This window comes from Vombatus ursinus, unplaced genomic scaffold (genome assembly GCF_900497805.2).
Source record: "Vombatus ursinus unplaced genomic scaffold, bare-nosed wombat genome assembly UNPS02014775.1, whole genome shotgun sequence".
Classification (NCBI taxonomy): Eukaryota; Metazoa; Chordata; class Mammalia; order Diprotodontia; family Vombatidae; genus Vombatus; species Vombatus ursinus.
Window position 1 is genome coordinate 16,236,572 of NW_020954553.1, and position 25,413 is coordinate 16,261,984.

A 25,413-nucleotide genomic window follows, 5' to 3' on the forward strand; every position below is an offset into this window, starting at 1 on the left:
AAAGAAAGAAAGAAAGAAAGAAAGAAAGAAAGAAAGAAAGAAAGAAAAGTCTCAGTTATTGAATTTGGAAAGGACTCTACTAAAAGAGTTTGGACTCTTGCCCAGGCTCCAAAACGGTATTAGTTCTATCAGCTTTTACACTTCTGGCAGGAATTTGGGGCTAAAGTGGTATTCGTTGTAACCTCCAAAAGGTTGTCCATAGAATTAAAGAGGTAGAATGCTACAGTGAGATTTGTTCATAGGATCAGAGATTTACAACTTGAAGGGACCTTAGAATTTATCTAGTCCAACCCATCCATTTTACAGATGAAAACTTTAACCCAGGAGAACTTCATGACTTGTCTAAAGTCACACAGCTAGTAAGCAACCAAGCCAGTAATCAAATTCAGGTCCTAGCACTCTGACTTCAGCGTTCCATTCATTGTATCACACTGCCTTATTGAAAAAGTAGTGAATTTGGATTCAGCTGACCTGGATCCAAATCCAGGGTTATGTACTTATTACTTAGGCTGGGAGGTGGCCCAGTGTTGGGTATTGGACCTGAAGCCAGGAAGATTTGAGTTGAAATCCTTAAGATGCTTACTAGCTGTGTGATCCTGGACAAGTCATTTAACCTCTTCCAGCCTCAGTTTCCTCACCTGTAAAATGAATATATTAATATCTACCTCCCAGGGTTGTGAGGATAAAATTAGATAATAAGTGTAAAGTACTTTGCAAACCTTAAACTGCTATATAAGTCCTAGCTGTTATCATCATCGTTATCGTTGTCATCATCATCACTTGTGTGACCTTGGGTAAGTCATGTTGTCTCCAAAAATCCTCATCTGAAAAATGTGGGAGTTGGCTTCAATGACCTCTGAGATCTCTTCCAGTTCCAGAGCTATGTGACTTACTGTGAAGGGTACTTTATGTTGGTTTTGAGAAAGCAGAACTCACTCACTTCTGAAATTCTGGGACTCACTTATCTGAGCCCCTTACCCCTTTCTAGCCATCTCTCATTCCTGCCAGGATCAAGCTTGCCACCACCTCCTCCTTGGTAAAGTGGGGATCACTCTCTTTGCCCAAAGAACTCATAGCATTATTGTCAAAAGCAGTAAAGTTAGGGATGTAAACTATACAATGCTTTGTAAATATAAAGAATGTTAAAAACTAATACATAATCAGACTGAGTCCTGGGACAAGAGCACTAGAGGCCAGAGGCATTCAACATGCTGCTGGGAGGCTTACACCTCAAACCAATTAAAATGTAATTCATCAAAAAATATTTAACAAAATAAGTAAAAATAGATAAGAACCTAGCTAGTGTTTATTAGTGGTTTTCTAAGTCAACCTGCAGCTGCAGGGATCCTTACTGACAGTTTAGTGGCCCCTGGTTCTATTTGATTTTGATACCCCTGCCCTAGAACACAGTACTAACAGTTCCTTGCTTGATACTTGACAGATCTTTGATAGGATTATAGATTTAAAGAGAGACGGGAGTGAAGAGTCCATCAAATCCATCCCCCTCAATTTACAGATGAGGAAACTGAAGAAAACAGAAGTAAAGTGACTTGCTCAGGGTCACACAGCTAGGAAGTATCTGATGCAGAATTTGAACTCAGGTCTTCCTGCTTTAGAGTCCTTGCCCTAGTCTCTGTACTAATTAGCTGCCCCAAGTTCATAAGAAATGTTTGTCAAATTTAATCAATGCCTATAGAGTGCTTTAAGATTTCCAAAGTGCTCTAAATATACTATCTCATTTGATCCTCACAACACCATTATGAGATAAATATTCAGGTCTGGATCTACCATTTCAATGCAGTACAGAACTCCTTCGACTCATACTATTCTATGTGTGCATGAGATAAACAGTACAGGTATTATTATCCTCATTTTGCAGATGAAGAGACTGAGTCTCAGAGAGGTTAAATGATTTACCTAGAGTCACAAAGCTAGGTTTCTGAAGTGAGTTCTAAAGTGAGCCCTCTCTACGCAGTTGTTGCTACCTTAGAATCATTAGAGTCTCTGATTTGAAGTTGGAAGGGACTTCAGAGATCACCAAAGCCAACCCAATAATTTTTCAGATGAAGAAACTGAGACAAAATTAAGAGGTCATACAGCTATTAAGTGTTTGAGGTAGGATTTGGACCCTGGCTTTCCTGATTCCCAAATCCAGTACCCTTCAGCAGGTTGACACTCTTAGGAGCTCTCTCTTAGGGAAATGACCGGCCTCAGGGTCATCTGGTTTGATATGACTGAGGAACCTCAATAAATCACCTGATTGGGGGAACCCTCAATAAATCTCTCTAGCCTAACTATCAGTCCCTCTCCTCCTTCTCTCCTGTTCCCTTGACTATTTGTGGTTCAAGCCTGACTGCCTGCAGACTCTCACTTCCCAGGTAAGACTCGACAAGTTCCCCAAACTTCTGAAGTGAAACAAATGTGAAAGAATGTGCCTTCTCCCATTAAGCTACCTCAGTGGGGGAGAAATTAAATACAGGAAATCGTTAAGGGAACTGCGCAGGAGTCCTCCCCATTCACGGCTGGTGTCACCACAGCAAGGCACAGTGCGTTTGTTGTACTAATTTGTACTTGCATAGCAATTAGAGATAAATAACCTTTGAGTGCTGAGGATATATGTGTACGGGGAAGCAGCGATCGCCTGCTACCTGTGGTTTATGGATCCCTGGACCCCTCTGAAAATCTGAAGCTGCTAGTTTATGAGTATACTGTTTTTATTAGCATACATTATAGCAGTTTCGGGAGACCATTCCTTTGGAACCATTCTATGTGGTGCTGAGGAATAGAAAAGAAAGATGACATGTCCTGTTAGCAGCAGATAAATTTGGACAATTGGACACCCCCTCATCTATCAACAAGACACCTGCTCTCGTGGGAAGTGAAAACAAGTGTGGCGTTGAAGAACACAACAGCTACTGTTTTCTCACGGTTTCGGAAAGGTGGCGTACTCTCTGGGCAAGGTCCTTCAGGACTGAGATGGGCCAGTCTTTTGGTTTCTGTGTCTGAAGGTGGGATAGATAGGGAACAAAAGCAGTGTGGTCCAGTGCATAGATTTCTGGACCTGGGTTCAAATCCCTCTTATTATACTCTTCAATTCTGTGACCCCCATGGGCAAGTCATGTGACCTCTTTGACCTGTTTTCTCATCATTAACATAGGGTAATCATAACCTTCCCGTGACTGCTTTAAAGAGTTGGGAATGCTTCGGGTTTTTTGGTTGTATTTGGTTTGGTTTGGACTGCCTTACCAATGTAGATTGACGCTTCTTGGCAACAAATAGCTTCAGAGCATTGCCTGAGGTGCTGAGACATTAAACAACTTGCCCAGGGTTACATAACCCAGGTGAGAAATAGGACCTGCGCCCAGGTCTTCCTCACTCTGAAGCAGTCTCTCTGTTGTACCATGTTGTTGTGAGGTTCTGATGCCCCAATGCCTATAAAGTGTTTTGCACTTATATAGCCATATTGTATACATTTAAAGTATTATTATTCATAAGTATGTCCCTAAGTTCAAAGTAATATGGTCAGACCTATGCTTTAGGAATGTCTCTTTGGCAGCTATTTAGTGGACTGGACAGGGAAGAAACTAAATTTGTTGAGATGATAGTTGAGAAAGGGATTTGAATATCTGGACCCTGTTTTGAAGTACACAGGATTCTTAACCAATATTTATATATTGGTTATATATATAATATAATATATAATAATATTATATTGAACTGAGCACTTAGCATGGTGCCTGGTACATAGTAGGCACTTAATAAATGTTTATTATTGACTGACTGACTGACTAACATAGGTTTGTTGCCACTGATAGAATGTTGCCTACATAGAGGAATGGTTGGAGAATCTATCAATAGGAAATCCTTTTTTGTGTGTTGACTTAATGCAGAACATCTTCTGTGACATGGGTGAATGCCTCAGGTGATCATATATCTCACTGTTTAACACCTTGCTTGATATCAATACCCAGCGGATCACTGAGCAAAGTTATCTTGGCAGTCCCGTCTGTCATCCAGTCTCATATGATTTTGATGTACGCGTGGGAGTCATCTTGTCTAAAGACATCCTTCAAGGATGTGTTTTGCTCTACTGAATTAAATATTTTAAAAATATATATACATACATTCCACAAACACAGCAGGATCTTATGAGCTTTACACAGATCATTAAGTTGCGGGCCTACAAAGATGTGATCTACCATGGGAAATCATCATCCACCAAAGCCTGACTGTTCCCATCACATGTTTTCATCAAGGGTGTATTCCATGGATGCAGAGACCATTCTCATAAAAAATTCTTGTTGAGATGAAAAAGTAGGCTTGTTGGTAGGTAGGGCATGACTTTGGGTAAGGGGGCAGGGGACAGGGTAAAAGCACTGTTTGGTATCTTTTCCTGTGTGTGTATGTGTGTGTGTGTGTGTGTGTTTGTGTGTGTGTGTATGTGTGTGTATGTGTGTGTGTGTTTGTGTGTGTATGTGTGTGTGTGTGTGTTTGTGTGTGTATGTGTGTATGTTTGTGTGTGTGTGTGTGTGTGTGTGCATGTGTGTATGTTTGTGTGTGTGTGTGTGTGTGTGTGTGTGTGCATGTGCGCCTGCTCTTCCTCACAGTCTGAGTGCCTCCAGCATGGATTTCTTATCTATGAATTAGACCTGGTCCAGATGATACTCTTCCTAACTTTTTTTCTTTTCTTTCCCACTTTATTTCCCAAAGTGCCACTTCTTCAGCATTTGGTGCTGAGGAGGTGAAGGCCAAATGGGGAAGGTCCACTGCCATTGCTGATGAGAACTGAACGTTGGCGATGGGAAAATGCCAGTAGATCTCTACTGTCTCATGACTTTTTTGCACCTTCCAATTTTGCCAACAAATGCTCTCAGGATGAACTTGTCTTAGCTATGTCTCTACTATCCTCTACTCTTTTTCCTCTTGTTGGGCAAAATGAAAGTGCTGTAAATAACCTTACACTCTGAGTTAATGTGTTGCCATTGGCCGCCATGTCTCTTTCTTTAGCAGAGTGTCCACTGAGGCAGTTTTTGGGCTCCTTGTCCCTCTACTTTGTGAGGGCTATTTGGCATTTGTGGAACTTCTCTAGAAGCTATAAGTGACTTTTTTCTAAATATATAAATAGAGATATTCTTCATGTCAGAAGGATTCTGCTTTCTCTGGGGTAATGGATTTCATTTTATTATGTCATCATATGGGTTAGAATGAAGGCTGGGGGATCCTGGGCACACATTCTTGGGCACATAACAACGAAAGAAAACAGCTGAGCTGAGACCAGGGGCGTGCAAGGTTAATTGAAATAAACTGTTGCTCCTGGGCCTCTGCTGTGGCTTTCTGGGGTCAAGAATAACAGAGGCAAGGTGGATTTCCTAGAATGCTTTATTGGCCTCCATAGCTCTTGCTGGAATCTACAAAGAGCAGACTTACAGCAACAAAACATTGCTATAATTTTTCACTCTCCCAGGACTTCTCATTCACTAACACTTATCTTTTTATCCTCCCATCCCCAAGATGCTTCCAAGCATCATCCATTCTCCCTTCCAAGTATCATTCAAGGGCTGCAAATATCCTGCCTCTGTTTGTATTTATCTTCATTATAATATCATTGGGATATATGACTAGAGTTGTGCATATACTCAAGAACTTACTCTTCTGTATTGGCTTATGATGGTTGCTTGTCTGCTGCCTCAGTTTACCAGGCTAATCCTGAGGCCCTGTTCACTGATTGATACACCTATGGCCTTCTGGTGCCTCCTAGTTATTCTTGAAATTTAATTCCCTTCTGGCTGTATTACTTTAGGTGGATTTTTAACCTGGGGTCCAGGGGACCACGGACAGACTCCAGAGGATTTGTGAGCTGGGATAGGATAGGGAAAAAATTATGCTTTTATTTTCACTAAGCTCTAATCGAAATTTAACATTTTTTTACACTATTCTGAGAAAGGGTCCAGAAATTTCACAAGACTGCCAAAGAGATCTGTGACCCAAAAAAGTTAAGAACCTCTGCATTAAGAAAATAGGATAGAGACTAAACATGATTTCAGTGGTACTGGGAATTCTAGAGGAGGGGACTCTATCTTCTAAGGCAGATAAGCACCTTCCCTGCAGTTTATAGTCTCAGAGACTTGTCTCAAGCACTGAGAGGTTAAATGATTTGTTCCGTCAGCTGGAAACATACAAGCCATATGTGTCAGAGACAGGACTGGAACCCTTCTTCTTGGTCCCATCTATGGCCTCTGAGCCTTTGTCCAAGCTGCTTACCATGCCTAAAAAGCAATCTCTTCACCTCTGCCTCTTAAAAACAAGGGAGTCTCCTGTTCTCCTGAGATACAGGTTTTTTTTTTTTTGATAAGTCAGGACACATGGTTTATAGTGCAGGCTGTAAGCCTCCAGTTGTCTGCCATACCCATAACTGAGCGTACAACAATGAAGGAAAAAAGCTTCTTTCAAATTTCAGCTCATGTGGCACCTCCTACAATAGGCCTCCCTGATACCCTCTCCTCCTAGTTGTTAGTACTCTCTTCCTACTCAAATTGCAATGTATTCATTTACTTTTTTGGTTCTGCCCTCCCCTCCCTCCTTCCTCAACGTAATATCCTTGAGGGTAGGGACTTTTTTTTTTTAATTTTTGTCTTTTTATATCTAGAGAATAAAATAAAGTCTTGTGTATATTAGATGCTTAGTAAATTCATGGTGAGTTGGGTGAGATTGAATCTCCTTTTCCCCTTAGCAATAATTAGTTGCCACACTTGCCTGGAGGGCTGATACTCTGCCCATTCCTCAGAATGTATTCAGTTGCACACTAGTGGCTTCCTTAGCCAGTCCCAGGGTCTCTGATATTGTTTTCTAATCTTGTGCCTTTCTGGAAAGCAGATAATCCAAGGTTCTTATGTTGTTTCAGACCCTTAATAAATGTATGAACACAGGTAAGCCATTTTAACCTCTAAGCTTCAGTTTTCCCATCTCTCAAGTGGGGATAATACTACCTACTGTAATACCTACCTTGCAAGGATGTCATAATGCTCAAAAATTATTATGTATGTAAATCACTTTGCAAACCTTAACAGGCTACAAAAATACCAGTTACTAATATCACCTAATGCAACCCCCTTATTTTAGAGGTAAGGAAACTAAGACCTACTACAGAGAAAAATTGGATCAAGGGTAGGGAACCTGCAGGCCACATGTGGCCCTCTAGGTCCTCAAGAGCTACCCTTTGACTGAATCCAAACTTCACAGAACAAATCCCCTTAATAAAAGGATTTGTTCTGTGAAACTTGGACCCAGTCAAAAGGCTGCACCCAAGGACCTACATGTGGCCTCAAGGCCACAGATTCCTCACCCCTGGATTGGGAGTTAAGTGCTTTGTTTGTCAGGCCCTAGCTACATTGCCTGCAACTGAGTGAGAAGGGTGGGAAGGCTGGCAGAGATCCTGAATCGCAATGCCTCAGGCTGATTCTTTGCTGAGATAAATTCTTAGTCTAAGCCCCTTTTCTTCCCTACTTGGTGTTTTACTGACCCTTCATTATGTATTCTTTGTCCATTGCCCCCAAACTCAAATTGTATTTCCTTGCCTAGTCCCCTGGATCTGATATTACATAGATTTCAGTTCAAATCAATTCAACACATATTTATGTCAGAGCCACAAAAGGATTCGATGAGCTAACTCTCAACACTGAAACACAATAGGCCCTTTTATTTGGTATATTTAAGAGAAGTCCATGAGGCTTAGCTGGAGCAGTCCAAGAAGGCCAGAGGCAAGTAATAACTTGGGACAGGGTTTGAAAAAGTCCAGTGAGAGCCCTGGTCACTAGGAGCAGGATTGGCACCTCCCAGCTAGGGCAAATCTCTTCACACCAGGGCATGGACTAACACCTTCAAACACAGACTAGGAAGAGAAAAGTATGATGTACGTGCAGGAGAGAAGTCACTGAAGTGCCTCAGCCGTGATGATCTTCAGGTCACAGAAGACAGAAAGAATCCGTTCTTGGGTCTATGCTTCCAGGGCAGTCCTTTTATCAATGTAGGTGTCAAAACAATTTCAGGGTCAGAGCTCCTAACCCAGGTGTCTTAATTGGGGGAAGGAGGGTCAGAGGGTGTCCTTCTCAAAAGAATCTAATTAATTTTCCATTCCTGAAGTCACAGAGAATGAGGCACCAAGCTGCTAGGAAGTGTCTGACCTGGAATATTCCAAGTACAGCAGTTTCCAGATAGGGGGTGAGGAAGGCTATTTGAGAGAAGGAATAAGAGAGAAAGAAAGGGATTCCAGGCAGGAAGATGGGACAAGAGGAGTAAATAGATAGTCTGCTGAATATAGAAAAACTAGGCCAGAAAAAAAAACCTTGGATTTGAGGGGGACCATAATAATTTATTAAGTACCTACTATGTGCCAGGCATTGTATTAGGTACTAGAGATCCAAAGACAAAAAATTAAACAGGTTCTGTCCTTTTGGAATTTACAGTGAGGAGATACACTGTGTATCTAGATCAAAAAATTCAAGGTAATGAGGCAAAGGAATCTTCCCTTCACCAAAACCCCAACTCTGCCCTCTTCCCAACTTCCTTATTACTGTCAAGGGTACCATCATTCTCCCAGTCACACAGACTCACCTCCTTATATTCAACCCACATATCCAATCTCTAGCAAATCTTTTTTTATTTCTACCTTCTTCGACCTCACCTCCTGTTGAACAAGTAAACATATTGAGTACGCCATTTCTTAGGAAGGAGACACAGGAGGACTTCTAGCACCTCTCTCACTAGCAGGTTTGCTTTTGATCCGGTCAGATGGGAAGACAGGAATGGAGTCATAATAAGGGGTTAAATAAGCTTACTTTATTCTAGTCTAGTCTTCTCAAAGGGAGTTTACTGATAATGGGAGCATCAACTCCTACAGCATTCCCTAACAACCCTTCTCACAGGGGCTGGCGTGAAGGGGGGGCAACTACCCCTCGTCTCAATGGGGTCAGTGGAGACCAGCACAACTTGTGCTCTCCCCTAAATACCCTAGAGCCTCAATGGGGGCTGGTTGAGGCAAACACACAGATTCCCCCTCCCAAGCCTTGATGAGGGCAATCAAGGTATACACAGCATGCAGCCTGCACATTCACCCCTATGGAGGTCCCCAGTCACTGACCAGTGCCCACTTGCTTTATAGGGCAACAGACAAAGAAGGTATATTGCCAGCAATAGCCTCACAATTTTACATCACTTCACCCCTATATCTACTACACAAGCGTGGTAGAAACTGTTTTGAACCATGATCGTGAGAACTCATATCTAACACCTGGGAAGTAAAGATTGTTATGGCTATGGATGCTGAGAAGAAAACTCTAAGAAAGAATAACAAAAAATCCATTTTCCACACACTAAAATTCACCTTACTCATACCTCCCAAAACCACTGACCTGCCCTCTAAACTCCTAACTTCCCCTTCTTTGGTCCTTCGTAGATGTAACCTGAGTTTATTAGTCACTTTTTATGTGTAAGTCTTGATTTCCTTCTTCCTGACCAGAATCTGAGGTCTTTGGGGGGCAAGAGACTATGATAGAGACTTCTTGGTATGCTCCTACTGGGCACACAGTATGTATATATAGTTGAGAATTAGCTCAGAGACTACACCTAAGCCATTTATGAGTAGGAAACTGCTCTCAAATCGTGGTGGGCGGATGAATATCCAGCTTTCCTGCCAGAAGGCTTCTATTTTGGGAGGGCCTTGTACATAGTAAGTGTAATGATTATGGATGGATAGGTGAATAGATGGATGGAAGGAGAACCCACTACCTCCCAGGACAATCCATTCCACTTTTGAACAGCTGTAATTGTTTGGAAGTTTTGCTTAAATCAAGTAGAAATCTGCCTGTCAATTCCACTCATTGTTAGTAGTTCAGTCCACTAGATGCTAAGAAGAACCAGTATAATCCTCCTCAGGAGCCAACAAAGAGGCAGAGAAGGAACTGTTATAGAGGTAGGAGAAGACCCAAAAAAATGTAATGTCTCTGAAGCTAAAGGGGGAAAGAGTTTATAGAAGGACAGTATATAGTAGTCAATAGTGTCTGATCAAACAAGATGGTCAGACAATAGGAGGCCATTAATGACTTGAAGAGAGTAATTTTAATAAATTAATGAGGACAGAAGACAGACTGTGTCGAGGAAATGGAAGTATCAGGTTTAGACCTTTTTATTTCTTTTTTTCAAAAAGTTCATCAATAAAATGTTAGGTGACAAATGGGATAGTCACTGGATAAAGGAAGGCTTTTCTAGAATTGAAAAGATCTATGCATGAATATTTGTAGGTGGATAGAAAGAAGTATAGAAACACAGAGACTGAAGACATCTAAGAAGAAAAGAAGGGAGCATGAGATCTGTGGTAGGATGGGCTAGGGGACTGACATTAGTGAAGTTGTAGGGATATCATCTCTAGTGTCATCAGAGTTGAAAGAGACACAGAGCAATTTTAAGGAAGGGAAGAAGGAAATTGATGGAGCTCATGAGAAATGTATTCCGTCTTCTTAGTGGAATAGGAGATTAAGCTATCCACTTCTATAAGTGCATGTGGGGTGAAGAGGGGTATGGTTAGGGACTTGAGGGAAGAGAAAGATATTTAGAACAGTTGTTGTAGAACAATAGATATAATAAGGGTCTCTATATGCCCAAAGTATCCTTGTTAAAAAGCCAAGGTAAACATTATTTTTCCTAATTTTTCATCACAGAGCTTAAATGATTTGCCCAAAGCCACACAGGTAGCTATTGTGAATGTTAGAGCCAGAATTCAAACTCAGAGTTCTTGACTCCAGTTAGGTCTCTTAAACTGCTCTCACACATGTATTCTTTCTCACTGGTTTGTTCTTTCCCTAACTCCCTTCCTTTAGATATAGACCCCTTATAGAGATATATAAAAATAGATGCCCTAAGAAGCTATAAATGTTCTTTCCTGTAAAAAGTGTCTTCATTATCTTCAGATTCACCCCCAGTGGGAATGGCTTCCCCAACAGGGCACTGGGGTTGTTCTTGGGCCCTTTTCTAGGAGAAGGGTCTTTTGTGTGTGTGTGCTTAAGAGTCTATACCTTCTTCAGTGTATGTTAAACATTCATCATTGTTAGAGGAAGGGTAATACATTGGGGAGGAGGGCTTGATATGAGGCAGTAGAAGCTTAGGCTTCAGTCAATCCACTTCTGGTACTTAACTAGATAATGCGACCATGGGCAAAATCCCTCACTGTCTCTGGCCCTTTTCCTTCACCCATAAAATAGGGACAGTAATGACTATAATGGTTTCCTCTAAAAATTGTTGGAAAAATCAAATAATATGCTGTAAAGAGTATTGAGGATGGGGAGTCAGGGAATGGAGTCAGGGAAGAGGAAGGCAGAATTTTTTCCCAGGAGATGAAAATATCTTCATTCTCTGAAGTCTATTTGGGATCATTTAGAAAACTTGATGAAGTTTTTGATAATCCTGCATATTTATGCATTCATTCAAAAAATATTTATAGATCACCTACTATGTGTGAGGCCCAGTGCAAGACACTGTGGGAGTATACCATCCTCACTCTTCCTGCCTTCTACCATTCCCATCCTGCAAATCTTTATCCCTTAGTAACCCCACTTCCAATCTATTACTCTTCATTCGTTGAATTCTTAGTTATCCTCTGCTGGCAATGCAAGCATGAATGTAAAATCAAAAGACTTGAGATCAAAATTTTACGAGGTGAGCATTCATGCATGCATTGCCACTACTGTGTTAATTCCCAGGGGACAGCCTACGTAAAGGTATCTGAGATGGAATAAATGCTCAATTTTTACCTAGTTCTTAGCATAGAATGGGCATTGGCTCAAGTAAACCGAGGTCCAGGAAAGACCTTAATTTAAAAAGGCCAAGGTCATCCATGTATCCCAGGCCATCACCAGTGGTCTTGACTTTTGTCTTGCCACTGGATTTCTAACCCTGGAAGAGACAGTGAGGCTGCTGACTTTGTGCAGCTCTGCCTCACTTAAATCCAATTCACAGGCAAGACATCACCCTGATGTCATTAGTCCTCTTCAAGAATGAAGGACAAACAACAAGTAAAGTGCTTCACAAACTTTAAAGCTTTAGATAAATGCCAGTTTTTATGGTTATTAGTATTATAATTCTTATGTTATTATAGTAACTCACCAAGTTACCATCACCAAAATCTCCCTTCCACTATGAGTGCCTTCCCTCTCAGATTACCTTCAATTTACCCATTAGATATCTTCTTTGTACACAGTTGTTTGCATATTGTCTCTCTCATCATTAGATTTTAAGCTTCTGAGAGCAGGGACTTTTTTTTTTGCTTTTCTATGTATCCCCAGTGCTTAGCACATACTTAGCACATAGTAATAAGTACTTAATAAATGTTTGTGGATTGACTGACTGGTCAGAGTCACCCAGTATAATTATAGGCAAAATAATAGAATTAGAGGTGGAAGGAACCTCAGAGGCCACCTGACCCTGCAGTCCTTGTTTTCCAGATGAGATATCCAAGGCTTGGCCCAAAGAGGTTGAAAGACTTAACCAAAGTCAAGTAGCTTCTAAGTACCAGAGGTGGGCTTTGAAATCCAGGCCTCTCCTTTATCAAATCCAGCCAGGGGTATGTATGTTAGAACCAGCTCTAAACAGCTTTTGAACCAATTGTTAAATTTTCTATTTGAGTATTTACACCTCAAAAATTGGCAATGTTCACAAAAAAGGGCTCAATTTAATTTTTATTGATTGTTGAGACTTAGGAAAGTATTAATACAGCAGATTAAACTTAACAGTACATATGCATACACTTTTTTCTTCAGAGAGCTTGGTTATTAAGTATTTACTAGAATGCTCCCATTTTGCCCAATAAGCATAGCTTCAGCTCAGCAGGAGTACAGTAAAAGGCTTAGTGAATGAAGTCATCACCAGACTGGAGGCTTGGTGTCATCCTCATCCTCATCTTCATCCTCCTCATCTAATTGGTGTTTACATAGCCTTTTAAGATTTGCAATGTATTTTATCTTCATTATGTCATTTGAGCCTTATAACACCTGCCCTGTGTCCAGCTCTCTTTCCAGTACAGTGGTTCAGTCATATCCAACTCTTCGTGATCCTGTGGATCATATTATACCAATGCTGTCCATGAGGTTTTCTTGGCAAAGATACTGGAATGGTTTGCCATTTACTTCTCCAGTGGATTAAGGTAAGCAGAAGTTGAGTGACTTGTACAGAATCACATAGCTCGTAAGTGTCTGAGGCCATATTTGAATTCAGGTCTTCCTGATTCCAAGCCCAGTGCTCTATACACTGAGCCACCTAGCTGCCTCTTCCAATACAATACCTTGCCTCAAACAAGCATCAGAGCAGAATTTGAACTCAGCCCCTCTGACTCCAGAACTAGTCCTTTTTCTACTTTCCAGGTGCCGTCATTCACTGGCAACTCCCTTCAACACCATCAACGCAAAACCTCACAATATTCTCCTGTTAGACTTCATCATCATTGTGGTCATCATGGTCATGATTGTGACCATCACCATTATGCCTTAAATCCCTAAGGTTCTGCCTTAGAGAGCTTCCTCTCTGCTTCTATCCTTTGGTGATCCCATCTCTCAGGTACTCGCATAGCTTCAGATCTGTGGATGACTCAAATCTAAATCTCCAGCCCTGTTTTAATTCCTTAGCTCCAACTGCCTACTAGACACTTGCACCTGGACCTGCCCTTCCATCATTCTGCTATAAGAGGTACCAGATTCCCAAGGGGATTATGGCAGAATACTGGTCAAACTGAATCCTACTTGCTTAAAGAAATACCAACAAGATAGACTGATGATATGAAAAGGTTTTTTTTTTAATCTATTGTTGCCTTTTCTTTTTTTACTTCAGTAATTTCCACTTACCCCACCTCCACCATAGAACCCTACCTGTAACAAAGAAAACATTTAAACAAAACCAATTGACACAGTGACCATGCCTGACAGCATATATCACATTCCATACCTATAGTCCCCCACCTCTATACTCTAACAAAGGGAGATGTATTTCATTATCAGCTTTCAAGGCTTGAAATTTAAATAAGAGTTTTGAGAGAGATATAGGTAACCATGCTGGGGGCAGCTGGGTGGTTCAGTGGACAAAGCATCAGATCTGAATTCAGGAAGACCCCAGTTCAAATCCAGCCTCAGACACTTACTAACTGTGTGATGTTGGGCAAGACACTCAACCCTGTTTGTCTCACTTTCCTCATCTATGAAATGAACTGGAGAAGGAAATGGCAAAGCGCTCTAGTATCTTGGTCAAGAGAACCCCAAAGGGGTCACAAGGAGTCAGACACAATTGAAACAACTGAACAACATAAGCAACAAGCATGGTCATCCCAAAGCCTCATCGATCCATGTTCATTAGAAATAAAACAAAAAGTGAGTGATATAACCTCTTAAGAATTCAACTGGACAAACATTTGTCAAGTATCTAATAATACACAGGGCTCTTTGCTAGGGAATATGCACATTCCATCAAACAACCCTAGGAGAAAGTTACAGGTATTAAGTCCCTGCTTTTGACATAGGAGAAAAATTAAGCAGAGAGAGGGTGAAGAAACTGTCTGCCCAAGGTCACACAGCTATAGGAAGTGTCAATCTAGTTCTTGAATCCAAGGTTTTTGAGAGCCAAGCTGCTGCAGATTCCAGGTCAAGCTATAACTCCAAAATCCATGATACCAGAGAGTTATCACTGCAAAAGTAGGAGACCAGGAAATTTCCTTGGGAGCTAATGGGATGTTCTCACTTGGCAGATTCAAGCCATAAGCCAAGTTGTTTTTTTTCTTTTTATCTGTACTAACCCATGACCTCCAAACTTACTACATGAATGTTCAGCTGTTTCAGTCATGTTCAATTCTTTGTGAGACCCCATTTGAGGTTGTCTTGGCAAAGATACTGAAGTGGTTTGCCAATTCCTTCTCTAGCTCATTTTACAGGTGAGGAACTGAGGTGAATTGTGTTAAATGACTGTCCCAGGGTCACACAGCTAGTAAATGTCTGAGGCCAGATTTGAACTCGGGAAGATGAGTCTTCCTGACTTCAAGCCCAGCATTCTCTGCGCCACCTAGCTGCCTCAAACAGCATCTATCTATGCTTTAATGAGCTCAGTATTTGTCAATGTTGCAATGGAACAGCCCAAACAAACAAAACCAAACCTATCTAGGGCTGCATTGAGAGGCACAATTTCCAAAATGCAGATAATGGTGGTTGTTCCTTCAATCCCCAGTCCTGGTCAGACCCTATATGAAATATTGGGCCCAGTTATGGAATCTGTCCAGAGTGGGGTAACCAGGATTGGGAGGAGACTTGAAGTCATGCAATTGAAGGATAGGGTTGGGGATATTAAACTTGGAGATTTTGACTTCTCTTGTTTGATTCCCCCAGGGCAAGATTAAGAGGGTGGTGCCAGTTGGAGAAAAACAGATAGTAATTTCATGGAAAGAAAACTTCCTAACAATTAAGAGTCTTCAAAAGTTAAAGGCCTGCCTTAGCATTAGAGGGTTCTCACCTCGTGAGAGGTCTTCAGGTGAATTCTCAATGGCCATTGTTGGTGGTGATAATTGAGCAGATTCTCCCTCAAGGATGAGCTGAACTAGATGGCCTCAAATGACACATTTGTCATAATTAACTCAGAACCTGGCACATAGTAGGTGCTTAACAAATGTTTACTGATTCCAATATACCTTTCCAGATGTATTTCATCTGAAATTCCCCTTATGAGCAACATAGATTACTCTCTATCTCTTCACACCTGTTTGTTCTCTGCTGACTGTTCCCTATGCTCTCTTCCCAACTCTGTTGAATGACATATCCTGCCTGTTCTTTAAGGCCCAGGGCTCAAAAACCACCTACTCCAGAATTCCCAGATCCACCTCCCCACAATCCCTTGAAAGTGGCTTCTCTTTCATTTTTCTAGTACTTTATTGTACCTGTGTACTCATACATTTATAATTTCCATTATGTATATTGGTTTACATCACTCATCTCTGACTAGAAACCTTTACAAATTCATTAAGGTCAGTATTTATTCTTTATCTTTTTATTTTCCCTCTCTCCCACCCCCACCCATTGCCAAGCTTACTACACTGCACACAGTAGGTGCTTAGCAAATGTTTGTGTGACTAATGGATAGCATTCTATCCCTTATCATCATCGCTCCATAAATCAACAATGTTAGGACAGCTGAAAAAGCTGAGGTGACTCAGAGTGAGGGGGCACTGGGTGATGATCCTGACATCCTCTGATAGCTTCTGCAGTCAGGTGCTCAATTATCAGTAAAGACACTGACAAACGAGTATGTGGAGAGTGGTGAACAGGACAGGGAGAGAGGACCATAAATCTCGCCATGGTTCTTAACCACAAGTATGCTGGTGAATATTTAACAACCAGCTCCAGGACAGCAAGGAAAATACACAGGACATAAGTTTAACCCTACTTGATAATATTTTACTTATCACTTTCTTAAGTCTAAACAACCAACAAAGCAATAAATCCACCCCAATTTGTAGTGTTTGCTGATTTCCATTTCTATTCTTGTGTTTTTGTTTTCATTTGGTTTGGTTTGGTGAGGCAATTGGGATTAAGTGACTTGCCCAAAGTCACACAGCTAGTGAGTGTTATGTGTCTCAGGCTAGATTTGAACTCAGGTCCTCCTGAGTGCTCTATCTACTGCACCACCTAACTGCCCCTCACATCTCTGTATTCTTAACTGTTTTTGTGTCATGGGCCCTCTTTACTAGGCTTGTGTTTCTGTGGACCCACTTTCAGAATAATGCTTTTAAATGCATAAAATAAAATACATAGAATTAAAAAGGAAATCAATTCTATTGAAATACAGTTGGCAGCATAATTCCAAACAAGTTCAAGGACCCCAGGGTAATGACCCCTGTGAATCTCTAAAGCTACTCTCCAGTCACTCAATTAGTTCCAAATCCACCCAAGTAGACCATCTCTAGCCCATATTTCTCTATTCATAATATCATGAGAGGCTTTGTCAAATACTTGCTAAATTCTTGCTACACAGTGCATACATCCTTGGCATGATCCAGATCAACCAGTCAAGCAAACATGTCAAAAAAGGAAATGAGTTCAGGCTGGTATCTCCTCTTCCTTTTGAGCCCATATTAGCTCTCACTAGTCACACTTTCTCTTTCTCAATGCTAATAAACAAATCCTTTAATAACATGCTCTATAGGGGTAGCTGGGTGGCACAGTGGATAGAGCACCTGCCCTGGAGTCAGGAGGACCTGAGTTCAAATCTGACCTCAGACATTTGATACTTCCTGGCTGTGTGACCCTGGGCAAGTCACTTAACCCCAATTGTTTCACCAAAAAAAAAAAAAATAATATGCTCTAAATTTTGGCCAGAAATACACGTTAATTTTTTTAGCCTCTCATTGTTAGATTCCATCTTCTTTCCTTTGATGGATACTGGGAGAACATTTGCCCTGCTCCATTCCCTATTTACTTCTCCTATTTTCTACTAGTGGGAGATGGATGAACCCCTCAGGGATAGGTAACCAAGATTCAGAACCATAGGCCTTATTAGAGTATTCCGCAGTTTGAGTGATGATCAAGACTATTCATGTTTCATTAAGGCATATTGAGGCTGGGTACCCTATGGGGTCCCCAGCAGCCCACCTCCTGGTGGCCACCTTCTACCCTTGCATACTGACTTCTCTCTTGACCACATAATACCTCACTCCCTTTTTGTTTTCTCTGCACAACATACCTCTTTAAGCCACACTAAGAAGCTCCTCTCTTCAGATCGAATCCGTGAAATTGCATCTGCTGTATCCATCAGTAACTAGGCCATAAATAACCAGCCTTATAAAAATCCTATCTCCTGTAACTATCATTGTTGGAAATAACATTACAAACTCCACCACAGAATAATATAAAAAGATTAGAGTTCATGGCATGGTGGTGGCCAGAAAGTTTCCAGAGTTGAGGGGAAGGGGAAAAGAGGGTGGAGAGGCAAAGACCTGTGTGTCAGCATAATTTCTTTTTCCTGTCCATAATGACCTAGTCATAAAAAGAAGAGAAGAGAAAAAAAAAAACAATGGCAGAAGCAACTAGTGATTACTTAGGAAGAACCAGGGGACCAATATCAGCATTCTTTGCATCCCATCCTCAGAATCACAAAACCTTGGTTAAGCATGTGCTGGAATGAAACGGAACAGGGAGAACTACTGGACCTTGTGAGGCCCCCCTGCCCTCAGGAGGCTCTAATTCTATTCCCCTAATATTGACTGATATACTGTTGGAGAGATAGAAGAAGGGACAATCATGATCTTTGCTCTTTTGAGAGAGAACTCTCATTTCCCAAGTATTCTATTTCTTGATAATACAGAAAGGAACATGAGAGCTCACAGGAACACTTTCAGTCAGCAGTTTGATTAATCCACTCTGGTGGGGCCATCTTCAGTAGCCACTGTCCCTGTGTAACTTGACTACAACCAAGCAGGCCTCTGATTTCTACCACCTACCTGTACTCACAGATGCAGACCAATGTCACACTCTTCCCTAGGTCCCTCCTGTCTTGGGAACACAAGGACAGACCATATCATCTCAGGTTGACAGTCATGATCCAAAAGGGTCTTGACAGGCAAGAAAGCATTGAGCTGAATCTAAGAAGATGAAATTCAATAGGGATAAATGTAACTGCCTTGCACTTGAATACAAAAAAAAAATCAGCTTCTCAAGTATAAGATAAAGGAAGGATAGGTAGACAGCAGTTGTTCTAGAAAAAGATAAGAGGGATTTGAGTGGACTCCATAATCTCTCGAAGAGTTAGTGATATGATGGGGCAGCCAATCAAGCCAACATGATCTTGTGCTACGTTAAGAGAGGCCCAGGTCTTTATAGGGAAGTGGATACTCAATGTACTCAGTTTTCATTATATACCACATTGGTCTGGAGTATTCCATTTGGTTCTGGGTGCTACAGTTTGAGAAGATGTTGATAACATTGAGTCTGTCCAGATGAGGGTAACCAGAATATATGATAAGCATGATGTTTAAGGGACTGAGAATATTTCCCCTGGAGAAGAGAAGACTCAGGGGAACACGTGACAGCTGTCTTCAAGGTTATGACAAACTTTAGTGTGGAAGAGCAACTAGACATGTACAATGAGCCCCAGAGGGCAGAACCAGAAGCAATGGTTTGTGGTTTGCAAGAAACCAACTGAGGTTTGATGTCAGGAAAAATTCCCTAACAATTAGAGCTCTTCAAAAATGAATGGCTAACTTAAGAGGTGGTGAGTTCCCCATCCCTGAATGTCTTTAAGCATAGACAAGACGACCACTTGTCAAAAATGTTATAAGGAGAATAAAAGTTCCTTGAGGGCAAAGACTGCGTTTAAGGCAGCTAGGTGCCACAGTAGATAGAATGCCAGGCCTGGAGTTAAGAAGACCCGAGTTCAAATCTGATATCAGACACTTACGAGCTATGTGATCCTGGGCAAGTCACTTAACCTCTGTTTGCCTCAATTTCCTCCTCTGTAAAATGGGGATAATAATAGCACCTACCTCCCGGGGCTGTTGTAAGGATTAAATGAGATAATATTTGTAAAGTTCTTAGCATAGTACCTGACACATAGTAAGGACTTTAGAAATTTTAGCTACTATTATTATTATTAAATATTATCTTTGTTAGTATCCCTAGAATTTAGCATATTTTAAGTGCTTAATCAATGCATGTTGACTAACTGGGCTTTACTAAGTTTCATGTATGATTTGACCTAGATGGCCACTGAGAGAGCTTCCAACTCCTATATTCAATAATCTCCCCTGAGCTGGAAACCTGAGCAAGGCATATACATTCATACAAAGGGCAGCGTAGCGGATGTGCTGTTTGGAGGCACAAGGTCTGACAACAGCACCCTAGCTGCAAAATCACATAGCATTCCTTCTCCAATTATCTTCTCTAGCAAGCTAGCAGGGACAAATGGGAGGACAGCAATCGTAGATGCTAGTGTCAGTAGAATGCCTGATGCTGGTAAAAATAGCCCTAGGTTAACAGCTTCTTGCGGCAGAGTCAGCAGCTGATACAGATAAGGCCCCATCTGTAGCACATGCATAACTCCCCTTAACCTGCCATACAGCTGCATCTATACCTACACCCTCACTGTCATGAAACCCTCCCTTCAACAGAGAAAAGACTAGGCTCCATTGATAATAAGAAGACGGGTAGTGGGTTCTGTGCCAGCCAAGCCTTTGAAAGGTTGCTCACCTCCTGCTGGGCCCCTGTCATCATCTTCAGAGAATTAAAGCTACTGATCTCTGTCCCCCAGGAGCTCACTGTCTGGTTGGGGAGAAATGACATATAAACATGACACAGTTAAATAGTCCTGTAAGCCACTATGAGATTCTAACTAACAGCTAAGGGCTCCTGGGAGATCGCCTAGAGAATGATGAGGATAGACCAGGATAATAAGAGAAAGGTTTTGGCTAAGCGGAATGAAGAAGGCAGGGGAGGACATGTAGTTGCACAGTCTTCTGGGACCAGACAAACACAAAACCAAAAAAGCCTGTAAATACTCTGTTAGTCAATGCAGTATCCTAGCATCATAGCTATGGGTATGTTTGATATAGTGAATCCAGGCAGGATGGACTAGGGAGAATCATTCATTCTCAGTTGACCCGTCTGGGATGCCTTCCTGAAAAGTGAGATCTGGAGACAGTTTGAATGGCAGGAGAAAGGGTACAGCTTGGCAAGCGGCATAGAGGAAGGGTTGGTGAAAAGAGAAGGGGCATGGCAGATCATTCTAATGCCTTGCAAAGCACGGCTAGAAGGAAGGGTGACCTGAGTGTGGAGGAGACTAGAAACAATGCCATAAGAGGATAGACTGAAGAAACTGGGGAAGAGAATATTGGAAAAGGAATCTCTCCAAACATTTCAAGAATTCAAGGGCAAAAGAATTGCTCTGCTTGGTCCCAGAGGGCAGAACAAGGACCATTGTGGTATAGGGGATAGGAATAAGGGAGTTAAAGGGAGGCAGATTTCTAATCAATATAAGATCACCCAAAAATCTTTTATTATAGTTACACAGAAACGAGGCTGCCAGCTCCATGTCTGTGAAAGAGAGCAATGCTGGAGAGGAGTTTCGTGTATCTGTCAGCAGATTGATTCAGATGCCCTTTGGCTTAGACCCTGCACAGGCCCAAGTGGAAGGCAGGAGCACAGGCTGCCTCCCATGCTTAGAAGATACTGTCTCCTTGCCTCAGAATCCCTCGACTCCTCCAAGACTCAATTCACCAGCTGCCTCCTTCAGGGAGACCTTCCAGCTTTCTAAGTTATTAGTACTTGCCGCCTCCTCAGATCACCTTGAATTTACTTCTCTCTTTATGTGATGTGTCTGCACAAGAGAATTGAGGGTCCTCGGGGGCAAGGACTATTTGGTTTTTGTCTTCATATCCCAGACAGCCAGCACAGGATCTGCTACTGTGGGAACTTGCCAAATTTTTGAAGAATTGGTTGGAATGGAATGAAATTAGGGGAAACTTTGAGCTATATGATTCTTGAATGTCTCTAGTCACTTAAGACTGGTTTGCAAATGTCCTCCTTCCCTTGGGTGGGTGAGGGTTAATGCCAGGTGAGTAGATAGGAGAGCCTAGAGGCATGGCCCAGCTAGAAGTAGGGTTGGCCAACTAGTTTGTGAGGCTGGTTTGATGTCTACATTATCTTATTCACCTAAGGCTGAGCTAAAGGCCTGTGGTAGTTTGGTTTATTAAGAAGGGTCTATGTCAGCTCCCCTGTCCAAATCACTTTGGGCTCCATCATCCTAAACTACCTGTGAAGGGGACACCTGCCCCTCCTGGCACATAACCTCCTGTGTCTAAATGCAGAAGGAAAAACACAGAGTCATTCCTCTCAATGAGGAGCACTAACCTTCTTGAGGGACGTTTGCAAATTAGCCCTGACTCTCACTGATTACACATGCTAAACCCAGTCTGATTAAAAATTAATCAGTGAACAGCCCTGGACAGAAGAGGCCCATCAATGCAGAGTAACAGTCTGAATTATGCAATTCAGTCATGCCTTTAAGTTATAGATAAACCTGAAAATTTGACCCCAATGTGTATGTGTGTGTGTGTGTGTATATGTGTGTGTGTGCCTGCTATATGGCTCGTGTGTATATTTATTTATGTGTGATGTATATTTATGTGTGATGGATGAGAAAAAGGTGTGGTGTGTGTGTGGCTGATGTATGTGGAATGTGTGGTATGTAGGTGATACATTCCTATTTTTAGTGTATGCTATGTGTTTGTGGGAATATGTGGTAGCATGTATGAGGTGTGTACGTGTATGGAGGGTTTATGTGGTATGCATATGAAGGGGTGTGGTAAGCAGAACGGGTGTATGTGGTGGTAGGCATATATAGAGTGTGTTCGTGTATGGAGGGTACATGTGGTATGTGTGTGACGGTGTGTTGTATATGTGGTAAAAAAGGCATATATGTAGTATGTGCAGAAAAGCATGATATATGTGGTATGGTGTGAAATGTGTGGTATACAGACGGCGTTTATATAGTTGTGGGCATATGTAGTATGTGTGTGTGTTTGTGTGTGTGTGTTTGTGTGTATGTGGTATGTGTATGAAGGTTTGTGGTATATGTTGTGTGTAGAAGGGGTACATGTAGTGTGTGTGAAGGAGTATAGTGTATGTGGTATGGCAGTGTTGAGGGAGTATTGGATGTGATAAGTGTGGAGTGGGTGTGTTGTATGGATATGGAGGAGATGAGTGTCACATTATGGGGTTTATGTGGTCTGTGTTGTGTGTGTAGATAGTGTCTGTGTGTGGCAAGTAAGGGATGTGGGTTTGTGGGCCATGTTTTGGTGTATAGAAGGGGGAGAGATGGGGTTAGTTTTTTTTTTTCTAACTGTTGGGTTTTTTTATTATTTCTTTTTCCGTTTGATTAAGAAATCCATTAAGTTCAAGTGTATACGGAGAAAGACAGGATGTGGAAGGGAACTGAAAGTTTGTTTGGCACTGCTTTCTTCCTCCCTACACGTCCCCCTGCTTTCCCCTCCCCCGCTTTAAAAGATTGTTAACCTAGTGAAAATGAACTATCTGGGTTACTCCAAAGTGCAGTCTGGACACTGATGTCTGTAATGACACAGTTTCCTTCATCTAGGCCCCCTCCCTTGCCCAGCCTGAGCTCCTTAGGACCTTGGCAATAATAAGGTGAGCTATCCAGGAAGGAAGGAAGGAAGGAGGGTTTCATCAAGGCTTCAATAGGCAGTGCTCAGCCTGGGGTTGGTGCTGAATCAATTACCTAGCAATTTGTCTCCCCAGGAGTCCTTAAAGAGCTGCTTGCCTCCCGATTGCAAACACAAGGAGACCTGAGAACAGACAATCACAGGGTGATGAGCTCCTGGGGTGGGGTGGGGGGGCGCAGAATCTAGAGAGGGAAAACGGTGGAGCAATCTCATTGACCTCTTGAGGTCCTTGTCTTTGTAAGTCTGGGAACTATCCCTAAAATCCAAGGGCACATTATGTCTCGATTTGATTCTTTGCCAGATGTAAAAGTGTGGCCACAGGGAATCTTGAGAAACCGAGGAGCTGGGCTACAGCAGCCTCTGTAGTCAGGGCTCTTGGGGGTAGGGTGGGGAGAGACATGGAGAAGTAGGAGAGAAACAGATGCCTTTCTTGAGGAAAGAATAGAAAGGACCTGGGGGAAGGGAGAAAGGAGTACCGTGTGTGAAACATCTGAGAAAGATAGTGTAAGGATCTTTCCCATTTGTGGGGATCTGTAGGAATGAGGAAATGGCTAGATGTCTGTCTCATGGCAGGGAGAAATTAGACAGAGCCCTACGGAGTTATGGCAGTCACTGCACGTAGGACTTGTATGCAGATTGAAGGATATATGTAGGCGGGCCATTCATTCATTCCTTCAACAAGCCCAAATTTGTTACATACTATGAATGATTCATCAGAACAGCAATATTCCAGGCTCCAAGTCCCGACTTAGACTCTGATGGGAGCTGGCATACACCATCACCTCCAGTGGAGTCAGTGAAATCTACTGGTTTGCCATCTTGGCTCCAAGGGGAATTTCAGAATTTTCTTGCACACTGCCTGTGGGGACTATTGTCAATGAAATAAAAGGTGACCTAATGGACAGCCTAATGGAAGGATGACATAAAGACAGTCTTGGACCTATAAATGTTAAATGCATAGTGAAAGGGTAAAAGGCCATAAAAGGTATGTACTGAGCCAGGAACCATGGGCGGTCCTTCACTTTTCTCAAAATGTGTTGTAGTGTCATCATATTTGGATCTGTAACTAATACAGTGCCTGGTATGTAGTAGGTGCTTAATAAATACTTAATACTGTATTAATATTATTTAACAAATACTACTTATTTATTGATAATAGAAAGAGTGTTGGATTTGGCATGGAGGACTTGGGTGTGAATCCCTCTCTCCTTTACAGCCTTGGTGACCTTGGATAAGACACATCATTCTCCGGGCCTCAGTTTCCCATCTATAAAACGAAGGCATTGAATAGAAAACTTCTAACGTCTCTTTCAGTTCTAAATCAATCCTCCTCTGATCTAGGTGCCCCAGGCACTCCCAGGGACCAGGACTACTACTTTTAACTACTCATTAAGCATTTTCTGCCTTCAGAGTTGCAAACATGCCTTGTAGCTTTACTAGACCCTTTGAGGTCTGAGACAATTGTCATTGCAGCTAGGTGGTCTCTGGAGTCCTCTCCTGGTGACTTGGAGTATAGCAAGCAGCTCTGATGTTTGGGGGTCAAAGAACACTGAGATCTTCCCAGAAGTCCATGCCTCTAGGTGATTAGGCAAACATCCAGGTTAAGAAATCCCTCTCTAGCATATATTTGGTGAATTCCAGTTGTAAGGAGAGCAAGCCTAAAAAGAAGACACAGTCTGGGTTAGTACTTGGCTATCTGAGGCACTCCAATCCAAGGGCTATGACTGAATGTGAAAGCTGAGATTCAGAACGGGGAAATTGTACTAGATCAGTAGGCCAAATGTGGGGACTTCTGGCAGAGCAGCCAATGAAAGGCCTCATACTCTGAAGCAGGGAGGTAAAGGACTGCCTTTCTAGCTTACACTGCCAGAAATAGTCTCACCAATCCTCCACGTGGCTTAATACCGGGTAGAACGTATTACTCAAGCTTTAAAAATGGGGCACTCATTGGCCAGTGCCCCCCATTAAACTCCAAGATCTGCCCAAACAGACATCACAGCAGTATAATGAGAAAAGCTCTGGATTTGAAGTCAGCAAAGACAAGCATTTTTGAATCCCACCTCTGGCTACTGCTATGTGACCACCATGGGCAGGTTCTCAACTTTTGTGTTACTCATCCTGAAAACAGGGAGGATATTATACAGGAACCAGCTGTCTCACAAAGAAGG

The 25,413-nt window shown here is 42.0% G+C and overlaps 1 protein-coding gene across 1 annotated transcript in view; it reads left to right on the forward strand.

The window, feature by feature from the left end:
- Positions 1–25,413, forward strand: part of CSMD2 (CUB and Sushi multiple domains 2) — a 914,813-nt gene that overhangs the window by 330,712 nt on the left and 558,688 nt on the right. The gene's annotated exons all lie outside the window — the stretch shown is intronic.